Source organism: Camellia sinensis, chromosome 15 (assembly GCF_055761805.1).
Source record: "Camellia sinensis isolate YWXY chromosome 15, ASM5576180v1, whole genome shotgun sequence".
Taxonomy (NCBI): Eukaryota; Viridiplantae; Streptophyta; class Magnoliopsida; order Ericales; family Theaceae; genus Camellia; species Camellia sinensis.
In genome coordinates this window covers 104704597-104719740 of record NC_138975.1, presented here as the reverse complement: position 1 = coordinate 104719740, position 15144 = coordinate 104704597, and positions in this window count along the sequence as shown.

Here is a 15144-nt window from a genome sequence, read left to right as displayed (position 1 = left end):
AATACATGATAGGGAACATGACCATGCTTACATGTGTTTGAAATTCTATGCCATGCACTACCTGTCCTTTGCTGTTGTCAAAACTGTTTTCTGTAGGAATTTTTTTGCTGACCGGCAACATATAGTGCCGACCGGCCAGGAATTTGAAGCCGATATATCAAAATGCAGCCGGTGATCATTCCCCGCGGCCGATGACCGTTCCTCCTAGCCGGTGGTGCTCCAAAGTGTGCAGAGAACCTATTCCAAGACTTATGCAGTCTTCAGAGGAGCTAGGGCAGTGTAAACAGAGGCAGTAGTGCTATGGCAACGAGTTTCCGGGCAAGACAAGTCAAACATGCATCATTCGCGCATTCCGAGGCACGGCTACGGCCACCTTCTTTCTGCATTTATTTTGTTAATTAATTAAGGGTCTGTAATAATTAATTAGCTAGGATAGTTGATTTGTTATTCGGACTGTATTATTCTTTCGGACCCTCCGAGCGAGGGCAATTGTGTAATAAGTGTGCGTGAGTGTGTGTATGTCTTCCAACCCCACGTCTTTCTTCCCTTTTATTTACCCGCTTATGATGGTAGACTAGGGCATATTTAAATTAACATACCTTATGATGCATGCGTGCATTCGTACATTTGTCTTGCATGCACCGGGCTCGGCGCATCATTTTAACTGCATTTGTATTTCAATTCCAAATTGAATACGTGTTAATTGTAGCATTTCACATGCCATTCTAGATTAGCCGAGCCTATCTTAGTTGCATTTTGCATGTGTTGCATTAGCCATCTTAACATGAACTAGGATCATGCATATGATTACTAACTAGTTTTTGTTTTGGCTCGGAGTACTCGGTAAGCATTTATGCTTTAGCATACCGCATGCGTGTGAGTGTTGCCATAACAGCATGATTACCATGAGACTAACTGCTTATGTGATATAACTGCTTGAATGCCTGTGGATGGAGGTCGAATTGCTTAAATTGGGACAACGCATTAAAACTGTGAATTTTAAGCCCACTAGATAGTGGCAAAACCATCTTTTCTAAAAGTCCACTCGAGGGTGGCAAAACCTGCATTTTAGCCTACTTGCGAGTAGCAAACCATCTTCAAAACGAACATGTAATGTTTTGTTCCAATTTAGGTGATTTGGTCTATACTTGTTTGTTGCGCGCGCATAACATAGTAATTCTAGGCTAATAAATGGAATAAGAACACATAACGTTTTCAAAACTGGATATCACGGTTAGTAAAGGCCGATCTTCGATCGGGCGAGAGGGGGTGCTCATAGCTAACATTCCCCAATCGTACCCAAGTTCCCGAGCCGAGGCAACTTTGGTGATGACGGACACGTGGCCTTTGGCACCGAGTCAGGGTTTCCTAAATTCCCCCAAAATAAAATATTTAGGTGGCGACTCTGTATCTGGCAAAGCAGTCCATGTTTGGCACTTCTTTTCAAAAATCTATTTCTCAAAACGATTTTCCGAATTTGGACTCTTTGGTTCAGATTAAGAACCGTGACGCAAGTCGAGTCCGAACTGTAATGCGGGGTCCCTCGCGGGCGCGTGTCTACAGCAGGGCCTGTAACCGGCCAACCTTATAGCAAGCTTTTCCAAGCGAACCTCCGGCAAACCGCTCAGGAATAGCAGATGGCAAACACTATAACTTAGACGCACTAATGCAAATGCAAATGCAAAGAAACATATAAGTGTAAATAAAACAACATATCATGAGTTCGAGTCAAGTTCTCTAAATCCCTAGCAGAGTCGCTAGAAATTGTAGACTAGACTTTCTCTGCGCGCCCCCCTTTTGGACAGGCGCGAATTTGTCCTATAGTTCGAACTCCTGTCACGGTTCTGAATCTAATCTCACAAAGTGCAATGTGAGACTAATAAACACCAAAGAGTCTAATCCGATAAATCATTTTGGAAAATTGATTTTAGATCAAATAATGCCAAAATTGGACTGCTTTGCCAGATTACAGAGTCGCCACCTAAATACTTTGTTTTGGAAAATTTAGGAAACCTTGACTCGTGCCAAAGGCCACGTGTCCGCGATCACCAAAGTTGCCTCGGCTCGAAAACTTGGGTATGAGAGGGGAAGGTCATGACATGAGCACCCCCGCTTGCCCGATCGAAGGATTGGCCTCTACTAAGCATGATATGTTGTTTTATAAACCTCGTGTGTTCTTATCCGGTTATTAGCTAACGTTGCTGTGTGACGCACACATACAAGTGTAGACTAAATCGCGAGAATTGGAACATTTCAACTCATGTTTGTTCGAAAATGGTTTGAAGGTGCCATCGCAAGTGGGCTAAAACGCTGATTTGCCACCCTAAGGTGGGCTTAAAAACATGATTTGCCACTTCACAAAGTGGGCTTAAAACTCATATTCATCGAATTGTTCCAATTCAAGCAATCAAGTAGACTAAATATGCATGATCCTAACTATATAGAATGTCTAATGCAACATATGCAATAATGCAATTAATAGGCTCGGCTACTTAATCATGGTATATGATACAATTTGAACAACAACTGATAAACACATATTCAAATAAGTGTATTGAAATACAATGCAGTTTGAATGATGCGCCGAGCCTCGGTGCATACAAGACAAACGAATGATGCAAACATGCAATCATAAGGTATGCTAATCGAAACATGTTCCCTAATCTAACCATCGAAAGAGGATAAACAAAAGGGAGAAAGACGTAGGGTTGGAAGACATGCACACACGCACGCACACTTATTACAACATTACGCCCTCACGAAGGAGGGTCCGAATAAATAAGCTAAGCTACACTACGCTAAGCTAATTATTACAACACAAAACTAATTAACTATTCTATCGAATTAATTATTACAAGGCAATTGAATAACTAGCTACGCTAAGTTAATTAAAATATTACAACACTTGAATCGAATAAATTAGCTATGCTAACTAATTGAAACAATTAAATAATCTCGACGGCGAGGGACGCATGCATGCTCGGTTGGCTTGCTTCCGAAAATCCACCGCCTTGCCTTTGGATGCCTTTGTTTCCACTTTGCTTTGATCTCTGAAAATTACACCAATTTCCAAACTGCTTTTGCTCCACCTCAGTAACACTTTGAACAAATTTTCCACTGATGGCCGATCGGCTACCATAAGTGGTTGTCGGCCACTACTACTGGCCGGTCGGCCACTGTTTGTGGCTGTCGGCCACCAATGGTGGCCAGTCAACCACCCTTTCCTTGGGATTCTCCTTTTTGCTGGAATGGAAAGCAAACAGAGGCAAAGCAATGTATTCTCAAACAATATATGTATTATTACCCTCCTTATCATTTCTCAAGCTCAAATGAGTGTAATTCTTGGCTCTTAAGCCATCAATCAAACATTTTCATGCATGATGGCCAAAGAGTCAAGCTTGTACAAAGTCAATGAATGCACAAATAAGACTAAAACAACCACCACCCTATCATGCATGATCAAGGGTGACGGTGACCAAGAAAAATGACACGTTTCATCACTTTGAGTATGAAACATTCCACATTTCTTGTGTTTGGATTAACGTCCGATCCAAACACATGCAATGCAACACAAAGATACTTATCTTTCCAAGTTTTACTTGATTCATTTTGTTTACACATTTTACATTACCGATTAGTCCTTTAACCGATTAAGTCCAAAGTGAAAGTCCTCTAATTGGAAAGATGGCCTAAGCCACAAGTGCCTTGAGCATGAAAGAGGCCTCATGCTATTGGTTAGAAGGAACCCTCAAGAGAGAGTTAAAACCATTAGGCATGGGAGCCTCAAGTTCACACTCAAGCCAACATGGGGCTCAAGGCCACTTTCAAAGCAAAACAAAAAGAGAAGAATAGAGGGAGGTTGCAGACTTTTCAGTGCTAAAATGGCATGAAAAATAATACTACAACATGCAAACAACTCATCTACAACATGTTCAAAACCTCAAAACATTAAACTAGGGAAGAGCACTACACTAGAGGCATGCAATACCAAGCTCAAATGATCAAACCAGCTCAAAATAGAGCTAAAACATGCCAAAACTGTGGATAAAACATGCTGAGATTGAAGCATAAAAGGCAAGAAAAACATGCTCGCATGTTAGCCCGCAAACAAGGCTCAAGGCACAACTCTCAAAAGCAATGAAAGAGTGAAATAAGTGAGAGTGTGACAGAGCTATACACACTGAATTCACATGTAAAATGATGCTACAATATGCAATCCTCTCAAGCAAAATATGTTAGAGGCCTTAAAACACTAAGCTAGTGAAGGCATTTACACTACAACCATGTAAGGCAAGGCTCATATGAGCAAGACAACTCAAAATAGAGCTAAAGTAGGCTAAATCAATAGGTAAAACATGCTGAGATCAAGTCACAAAAAGGTAGAAAAACATGCTCACATGTTGGGTTATCTACACTTGCAAACAAGACACAAGGAGGGGAGGCCACCCCCTCCTATTTTGGACCTCAAAACCAAGGTTTTTACCATTGAAATTCCCCTGGAATTCAGTGGTTAAAAGACCAAAAACAATTTGTTTTAAAAACTTGAAAGATGGTACAAAAGGTTTCACAAGCCAAAGAGTAAAAGAAGACAACCCCCTTTAACTCAACAAGGCTTAAACCAACATTTTGGAACCTTAAAAACAAAGTTTTTTATGGTTTGAAAAACCAGGTCAAAACTGTGTAAAAAGATGGCCAAGCAATTGAATAAAACAAAGTTTTAAACAGGTAAGCCTTATACCTTTGAAGCATAGCAACAAACAGCCAAAAGTCCGAGCTACAACCAACCTTAGAAGCTCAAACAAGGCCTCGAAGAACCTCAGCTCCAAGATGAAGGTGTTTGGTCAAGGGGTTGTATGCAAAGATATAGAGAATTCCCACTTTCAAGCACAAAATAGGAGAGAGGGAGAGAGAGAGAGAGAGAGAGAGGATTCTAAAGAGAGAGAGAGAGAGAGGAAATTTGCTCATAAATTTTTGTAACCCCTCAAATGGGGGAGAGACCCCCCATTATATAGAAAAACAAACCAAAGGCTTGCCTTCATCCCGCCGTACATGTGTATAGAGATGAGCATCAATGATCAACAGCCGGCACAACTGGCAAATAAATATCTAAAAAGGAGAAAAATGGCCGTCGGCCATCATTAGTGGCCGACCAGCCACCACTGATGGCCGGCAGGCACAAGCTATGGCCGATGGACATTGGGGATGGCCGACAAGCCACCCTCTTCACTAGATTCAAAGCAATAAGCTATTGGTCCACAACCAAGCATAAAAATAGACAAGATTAGAGGCTCCAAGGCAAGGCGCTCAGTCGAGACCTTTAGAGACTCAAAATGAACACGAGCGAGCACAATCATTGGGTGTTGAAACGATGACGTCCAAGTCTTGAGGACGGTCAAAAATGGGGTGTCTACAGCAGAGTCAATGTAAAAGACTGGTGAGGAACCAATAGAGAAAATAAATGCAGAGAGAGATACATAAATAGGAGACGTGGCTGGCTCTCCTAATAAAGAGAGAGAATTCCAAAGACCAAAGAGATGGTGGTTTCAGAGATGGCAGACTGAGAAAACTAAATTAGGGCTAATGAATCAGAAAGAGAGGCAAAAAGAATGGGAAATGAAGAGTCATGTTGTGTTTGGAAATTCTATCTTGTTTGGAGAAGGGAAGAATTGTGTCTCTCTATTCATGGGTGAGACTAGAATTAGCGTGAGGATTGAAAATTTTATTTTATATATAACTGCACGTTAATTAAAATGTGTGATTAAAAAAAAAGATATAATGGCACTTATTTGAAAAGTGACATAAAAAATAAATATAATCACATATTAATTAAAAGGTGTGATTAAGAAAAATTATATATAATCACACTTAATTGAAAAATGACATAAAAATTAAATATTGTCACACTCAATCAAATCAAGTGTGATTAAAATATCAATCTATTTTTTTTTTTTATCATACTTCCAATAAAAATGAGATATTTTCATTTGTTAAAGTGTGATATTTAATTTTTTTTTTTTTTTTTTTTTTTTGTAGTAGTGGTGGTTTTGAAATTCCAAATCCAGATTGCACAAATTTACTCAGTTGTCTTACAATAACTCTGTCTCCAACTGTGTTGCATGTGGAACATTGTTTTGAGGTTTGGAGTGGTTTGATCAAGCGATTCACAACTCTTTCTCGATCTCACATCCATCAATTCAAAAATTGGTTGAATAATGTTTCCAAAAATTCTGATTCTATGGAACTTTATTTGGCTCAAATTAAGGAAGTCTCCAATCAATTGGCCTTTGCATTTATGATCATCGCTGATGAAGACCTTGTAGGAATCACTTTGAATGGCCTTCCTAATGAATCTGATTCCTTTAAGACTACTATTAAAGCTTAAGCAAAGAGTATTACCATGGATGACTTGTGTTCTTTGTTTTGTTTAGAAACAATTCATGTTGAATCAAAGAACAACAAAGCTACATTTCTTGAGCAACCTAATGTTGCATTTTCCATGACTCGTGGCTCTCACACTGTAGCGATCCCGATCTTGACCCGTCTCTTTGTGGTGTTCCGGGCTCGGGTTGGTATGGTTTTGAATGGTGTTACGTATCTTAGTTCCCTGCATTCCCCTTATTTTGGTTATCAGGTTGTAGCGGTGTGTTTGAAATAGGTAATGTCTCATGTTTGTATCAGGTTATAACGTATCTCTCATGTTTTGCCACTCCGTTGACTATGTCGGGGATCGAGCTGCCCGATCAGCTCACGGGAGTCCAAGGGGCAATGCCCTGGTGGGGTCAAGGGGCAACGCCCCAAAAGCAAAAACGCAAAATGCATTCGAAGTTGCTTGTCTGCTCGAGCTATCGTTTATGCGCTCGAGAGCAGAATGTTTGGTTCCAGAAGTTTGACCTGTTTGCAAAAGTACTGGAAAGGTGTATTCGACGCTCGAGCGAGCCTTTCCACGCTCGAGTGGATCATGTTTTATCAGTTCGTGAATCTGGTATTTCAAATCACTTTTGTATATCTCTCTCTCTAAAAACATTTCCTCTCTTCTCTCTACAATTCTCTACACAAACTAGATCAAAAACCTTGATTTCTCAAGATCCATTTTAGGTTTGCCATTGCTTCTTCATCAAAGTGGGTTATCATCTCGAGGGCTTCGTTGTGTGCGGTGAAGATCGAGTTTAGGCATCGTTGATTTTGAGGTTTTATCTCTATTCTTCTTCAAACTTGAGGTAGGGATTGTTTTTGAATTATATATATATTTTTGCAAGATCTAGATAATTTTCGAAATCATCCTTTGATAGCTTTTGACAATTGATTATTGATTCAAGAAGTTGAGCGATTTTGAAAGTGGATTTGTCTCTTGTTTTTTAAAATGATCTTCTGGGTCTTGATCTTCGTTGATTGAAGATAAGATGATTTTGAAAAGTTTTCTTTCAAAAGATTTGGGTTGTATAGTTTTAATGAGAAAATCTAGAATTAGGAACTTTTAAAAGAGATTGAAAATCCATGAATGATATTGTTATATTTATTTTGTGTGTCAAAATAAATGGATGTTTGGAAAAAAAATTATTTATATTTATATAAATGGTGAATTTCATGAAATATGAGAATTGTTGTTCATTTTGAAAATTACTATTCAAAACGTTGAAATAGTCTTGAAATTACTAATTGTTGAGGATACTTGAGAAGAGGAAATTGTGTTATTTCTTGGATGATGAATTGGAATAAAAGTATTTATATTCATCTTGTGAAATTGGCATATCAATTCATTTGATTACATTAAACTTTGAAAGTTGATTTGAAAACTTGCATTGAGAAAAGAATGTTGAAAAACAAGTTTTCATGGAATGGTTTTGGGGTAAATACACTGGTAAGTCTTGATAGGTGGTGTAGATGATATTGAATAAGTTGGCCTGAGAGTCCGGGGTGAAAGACCGAAAATCCGCGTAAATAGGTATTGAGTCTTCCGGTTAATACCGGTAAAAATGATAATTTGGTAGTACTTGTATAGTCTACTTGCAGACACCAACCTAGCAACTACCAGAGTCGTATTTATCACCTTTGAAATAAATTTTTAAGTTTTGAACAATTGAAATTGCATGACATTATTGAGCATGATGGTTTTCAAAAGATGAAAATGTGATTATCTTCAAAAAGGGCATAGCATGGCACATGCATTTCATCTCTTGAGACTTGTATAAAATGTATATACTTTGTTAAGAATTTCCTACTGGGCTTTATGCTCACCCCACGGGATTTTTGTGCAGGAAAAGATATGGTGATCCCACCCAACTAAGGGCATGGAAGTATGTGTATTGGGAGTACAATGCTCTCATTTTGCGTGACTCTGTTTTGTAAGCCAATGGTTGTATTTGTGTGGGCTTGAATAACCATTTTGTGTAACCGGGCCTAAGCCTTGGAAACTTGTAAATCCTTGGGGGTATCTATTGGTTTATTTATTTGGTTTTAGATTAAACGTATAATCACATTGAGGAATTAATTGTATCGTGTAATGCAAGTGTGGAGAATTATTAATTCTTTCTTTTAAGGAGCCATGATGGTTGTGTTATCATTTGGGCATAGGACATTGGGGCGTTACACACTCCAGTTCTTCTAATGCTTCTTCTCGAGGACAATCCACAAGTACTAGAGGAAGGTACTCCCCTAGAGGGGGAAGAGGTCGACATTTTACTTCTTATAGAGGTACTTGTCGATCGGGTTTTAGGGGTAGAGGAAGATTTGGGTCGATTTGTCAAATTTATGGTCTCTTTGGTCATTCAGCTTTTGATTGTTGGCGTCAATTGGATCCTCAATACCAACCTCAGGTTCAGTCTTCTCTACAACATCCTAAAGCTTTTGTTTCTTCCACACCTCATCCTAGCAATGCTTCTCAGATTTTCAACTCCACACCTTGGTATTTTGATTCTACGGCTACTGATCATATGACCAATGATTTACATAATATGAGTCTATATTAGCCTTATTCTGGATTTGATAATATCACCATTGGAAATGGTCAATCCATTCCTATCCATCACACAGGTAATGGTAACTTGCATACTCCTCACTTTTCTTTTTCTCCCAACAAGGTGTTACATTCTCATTCTATTGCTTCTAATCTTCTATTTGTTCACAAACTTGCTAAAGATAATAACTGTACGATTACTTTTGATGCTTCTCACTTTGTGATTCAAAACAAAGTCACAAAGAAAATTCTTCATCAGGGTGCTAATACTCATGGATTGTACCATTTCCAATCCCCTCCTTCAGCTATTTCTTAATCATTAGATTTGTCTTGAGCTTATTTTCATAATGTTTCTAATAAATGTGTGTGTCTGCTGAAATTTGGCATCATAGACTAGGACATCCTTCTTCTTAGAAATTTGATTTTCAAAAGAAGATTTTACCTTGCACTTTGCATAAGCATGGTTCTTTTATTTCTTGTACAAACTGTTGTGTGTCAAAGAGACATAGATTGCCATTTCATCTGTCCAATTCTACTATTCATCATAATGATGTATTTGGACCATTTATTAAATCTACTTCTGGTTTCAAGTTTTATGTGATTTTTGTGAATGATTTTTAGTCGATTTACTTGGGTATATCCTTTGGTTTATAAGAGTGAAGTGTTTTCTAAATTCCTAGAGTTTAAAGCCTATGTTGGAAGGCAATTTTCCACTTCTCTTAGAGTGTTTCGTACTAATGGTGGTACTGATTATTTTAGTAATAAAATGCAACATTATCTTCACTCTTATGGTATTGTTCATCAACATTCTTGTCCATATACTTCCCCTCAAAATGGTATTGCTCAGAGAAAGCATAGGCACATTATTTAAACTTCTATTGCATTACTTCATCATTCTTCTCTTCCTCTTCATTTTTGGTTTGATGCTATTGCTACTTCCAGTTTTCTTATTAATCAAATGTCATCTACTGTGCTTGCTAACAAGTCCCCATTTAAGGTCTTGTTTCACTCTATCCCAGATTTCTATTTTTAAAGAGTTTTTGGTTGCCAATGTTTTCCTTGGTTACGTCTGTATGCTTCTTCTAAGCTTCTTCCTCGATCAGTGGCTTGTTTGTTTTTAGGATATCATACTTTTGCTAAGGGATACAAGTGTTTTGATCCTGCCACTGGAAAAAACATATCTCTCTAGACATTTTATTTTTAATGAGTCTATTTTCCTATTTTCATCTCATATCTCCTCTGTTCTTACTTCTTCATTGCAGGTTTTACAAACTTTCTTTTGGTCCTCTCTACCATTTTCTGCTAAATCTATTCAATCTATTGCAGCCTCAACTGCACAGCCTGTTACACCAACTGTTTCATTCGCTGTACCATCTGTTCCTCAGCACGTTTCATCTACCGCACTAGCTGTTGCACCTGTTCAGCATGTCTCTCTACCTATTACTTCAGCATGCCATCTTCTATCAACTTCTCAATCTATACCCATTCACTCTCTCTCTCTCTCTCTCTCTATTGCCTTACTTCTTGCCCCTCTTCTTTCGTCTATTTCTAATTCTCACCCTATGATTAGCATATCTAAATCTCATCCTCCTGCTGCCTCTGTTACTATCTCTTCTTTTTCTTCTTTTTATATGGATATCAGGCCTCTAACATATCAAGCTGCTTTTCAATCTCCTATATGGTAGAAAGCAATGACGGAGGAATATGGTGCTTTACAAAAGCAACAAACCTGGTCTTTGGTCTCTTTGTCCCCATCTAAGAAAGCTATAGGCTACAAGTGGGTGTTTAAGATCAAAAGAAACTCACATGGCTCTATTGGTTGGTACAAAGCAAGACCCATTGTTAAGGGCTATCTTTAAGAAGAGGGTGTGGATTTTCAGGAGACTTTCAATTTTGTGGCCAAGTTACCTGCTATCAGGGTTCTTCTATGTCTTGTTTTACATCATAATTGGCCTCTCAAACAATTGGACATCTCCAATGCGTTTCTATATGGCAAGTTTGGAGAGGAAGTGTTTATGATTCAACCTCTTGGGTTTGTGGATTCTTCTTCCACCTATCTTGTTTACAAGTTACATAAAGCCTTATATGGCCTTAAACAAGCTCCAAGAGCTTGGTACTATACTTTTTGGCTTTTCTTCTCTCAGGGTTTTCATAGCAGTCACTGTGATAGTTCACTTTTTATTCACAAGACCTCCTATTCCATCACTATCTTAGTTGTCTATGTTGATGATATTTTGCTTACTGGCGGTGATCCCATTCACATTAAATCTTTAGTTGCTCAAATGCATTTGGTTTTTTCTATGATAGTGTTCGAAAATGTGTCTTAGTTTCTTGGCATTTATGTCCAAGCTACTGGAAAGAAATGTTTTTCGTCTCAGCAAAAATATACCCAAGATATTCTCCAAAAAGCTGGTCTCACTGTGTATAAGCCTTGTTCCTCTCCTATATCTGTCAAACCTGGGTTGTCTTCCAATGCTTCTCTTTCATTTTCTAATCCAGCACTTTATCGATCCATTGTTAGTGCATTACAATATCTTACCACCACTTGTCCAAATTTGTCACTTGTCGTTCATCATGCTTGTCAACATATGCATAAATCCACCAATGTTGACTTTGCCTCTGTTAAACAATTACTTCACTATGTTAAAGGCACTCTTACTCATGGCTTAACTTACACTTCTAGCACTTTTGATCTTCATGCATTTTTTTACTTTAGTTGGGCCGGTGATCTCACTGATCGAAAATCTACTTTTGGTTATTGCATCTTTCTTCGTTTAAACCTTATTTCTTGGTCTGCCAAGAAACAAGCTACGGTGTCCCGGTTATCTACTGTAGTTGAATATCAGGGTATTGGCTCACGCGGCTGCCGAACTTAGTTGGCTTCAAATGTTTTTGACTGATTTGTTCATTTCCTCTCATACTTTGCCTCATCTATGGTGTGACAATCTGTCTCCTATTGCTCTTGCCACAAATCTTGTCTTTCACTCTTGTTCTAAGCATATCGAAATAGATTGTCATTTTATTTGTGAGAAGGTTCTTGTTTAGCGTATCTTACTGAAATATGTCCCTACTATTGATCAGTTGGTCGATATATTCACCAAGCCATTGTCTATTTCCCATTTTCAATATTTGAAGAACAAACTGATGTTGTTTTTCTCCCCCATCAGTTTGCAAGGGAATGTAAGTGTACCAAAGACAGGTGGCACAACTGGTTCAACTAAGGCAAGAGAGGAAATTAGTTACTTAGGATTGAAGTGGTTGTTGTATATATGAGGTCAGCATGACTAGTGTAGTTGAAGAATATAGTTATAATAATACATACAACTATAACAATATATTTGTATATAAAATATGTGCAGAGTCTCATATTCTTCAGTAATGAGAATTGAATTGTATATTTCTACAGTAGAATTGAGTTAAGGTGTTTGATACTGATCTTGTTAGCATGGAAGAGACCTCGAATTGTTGGACTTGTGTTGCTTCTTCAAAAGAGCAAAAAGGACAAAGGGACATATTGAAAAGGAATGATCTGATCAAATAAAGAGAGCTTGTAGTTTTTGAGATTAGAAGGAGTAGGTGAGGATGGTTTGATAAGCTCTCTAGAAATTATGTCAATCTTCATTATCAAAAAAATCAGAAAGTAAATTAGTTGTGTGCTTCGATTAAGTAACTAAACTTCCTAAAAAATAAAATAAATAAACAAATAAATTGTTCAGAATCTCAGTAGAATTGTGCAAAGACAATTTTTTCGTCAAGACAATTGATATGTTAATAAGGGTTTCAGAACACCACAAAGGTAATATGGTACTTTATCATCAAAAGCAAAAGTTTAAAAGATCCACAAAAAATTATTCATAATAAACAAATATTTTTTTTTTAACAATTTTGAATTGCATCAATCATTTTAAATTCTAAAATATAAAACAACTAAAATAATAATAGCCAAACTCACCCTGCATAAAAACTTCTCAATAAAAATTTGATTTAACAACAGAAAGTTGCATATGTACTAGGAAGCATGGATACATAAATGATATACAGATATAATACTGGAGCTCGACTTTCTTCATGCCCCCTTTTGGAGAGCTCGAATTGGTCCTACAGTTCGGACTCCTGTCATGGTTCTGAATCTAATCTTACAAAGTGCAATATGACACTAATAAACACCAAAGAGTCTAATCTGGCAAATCATTTTGAAAAATCGATTTTGAATCAAATAATGCCAAAACTGGACTACTTTTCCAGATTACAGAGTCGCCACCTAAATATTTTGTTTTTGGAAAATTTAGAAAACCCTAACTCGTGCCAAAGGCCACGTGTCCGGCATCACCAAAGTTGCCTCGACTCGAGAACTTGGGTACGAGAGGGGAAGGTCCTGCAATGAGCACCCCCACTCACCCGATCAAAGATCGGCCTCTACTATCATGATATGTTGTTTTATAAACACATATTTTCTTATTCTAGTTGTTAGCTAACTTTACTACGTGACGCGCACAAGCAAGTATAGACTAAGTCTCAAGACTTGGATCGAATTCAACTCGTGTTTGCTTTCAAAAATGGTTTGAATTTGCCACCCTCAAGTGGGCTAAAATTCGGATTTACCACCTCAAGTGGGCTTAAAACATGATTGGTCACTTCGCAAAGTGGGCTTAAAACTCATACTCGTTGAATTATTCCAATTCAAGCAACAAAGTCTTCATCCACAGGCATTCATGCAGTTTAGCAATTAAGCACATAGCCTCATAGCAAGCATGTTATCATGGCAGCACTCACACTCATGCAAGTATGCTAAAGCGTAAAAGCTTACCGAGTACTCCAAGCCAAAACAGAAACTAGTTAGAAAACAATGCAAGATCCTAACTATGTTAAGATGCCTAATGCAACACGTGCAATATGAAATTGATAGGCTCGGCTACTAATATGGCATATGCAACACTTTGATACACGTATTTAAAGAAGAATTGAAATACGATGAAGTTTGAATGATGTGCCGAGTCTCGGTGCATGCAATACAAATGAATGATGCAAACATGCGAGCATAACATATGCTAATCGAAATATGATCCTAAACTAACCATCGAAAGCGGTTAAATAAAAGGGAGAAAGACGTGGGGTTGGAAGACATACACACACACAGGCACACTTATTACAACATTATGCCCTCGCGAAAGAGGGTCTGAATGAATAAGCTAACTAGTTACGCTAATTAAGCTAACCTAATCAAACTAATCTAATTAAACTAATTAGACTAATTATTACAAACCAAATGAATAACTAGTAAACTAATTACTAATTATTACAACACTTTAATTAATTATCAAATTAGTTAATTAAAGCAAATGTACACTAACTAATCATGCAAGATATTTAAACTGCACCGCCTCAGCTCTACCTCGGGAAATGGAGGATGCAGGCACTCGGTTTTCGCCCCGAAAAGCCCTCCGGTTTGCTCTTGAGAGGCTCTGTTTGCAGGGTTGACTACACTCCAGAACCTTTTGCTCCACCTTACCAAACCAATGCTGACGACTGTACCAATGGCCTGCCGGCCATGAATTCTTGCTGTCGGCCTCCTGCCGACCAAAAATGTGCCATGCCGGCTAAAGATAACGCACTGCCTGCCATCAGTGAGCCACTGCTGGGCACTAGTGTAATGAATCATCACACCGCAACAGAGCACAAACAGAGGAAAATTGAGGGTTTGCCAAGGATATGTTTGTACCGTGCCCCTCCTTATCATATCAAAACATCAAAAGAGTGGCACTCTTGGATCCAAAACCACCAATCAAGCATTTTCAATGCATGATGGTCAAAGATCCAAGTTGTACACTTTCAATAAATGCACAAAAACAAGACTCTAGACCACTACCTTGTCATGAATGATCAAAGACAACGGAGACAAAAGGAGATTGGTTCATTTCATCACTTTGAGTATGAAATGCTCCAATCTACCTTGTGTTCAATATAACGCCCGATTGAACACATGCGATGCAAGCACAACATACTTATCTTGTTCATGTTTTACTTGGTATGTTTTATTTACTCATTTTACATTACCAAATCATTCTTTAACCGGTTAAGTCCAAGGTGATTGTCCTCTAATGAGAGAGGGGTCAACCAAAGGATGACTTAAGACATGAGAGTGATCATGTCGTTGGTTAGTAGAAACCCTCAAAAGAGGATTAAAACCATTG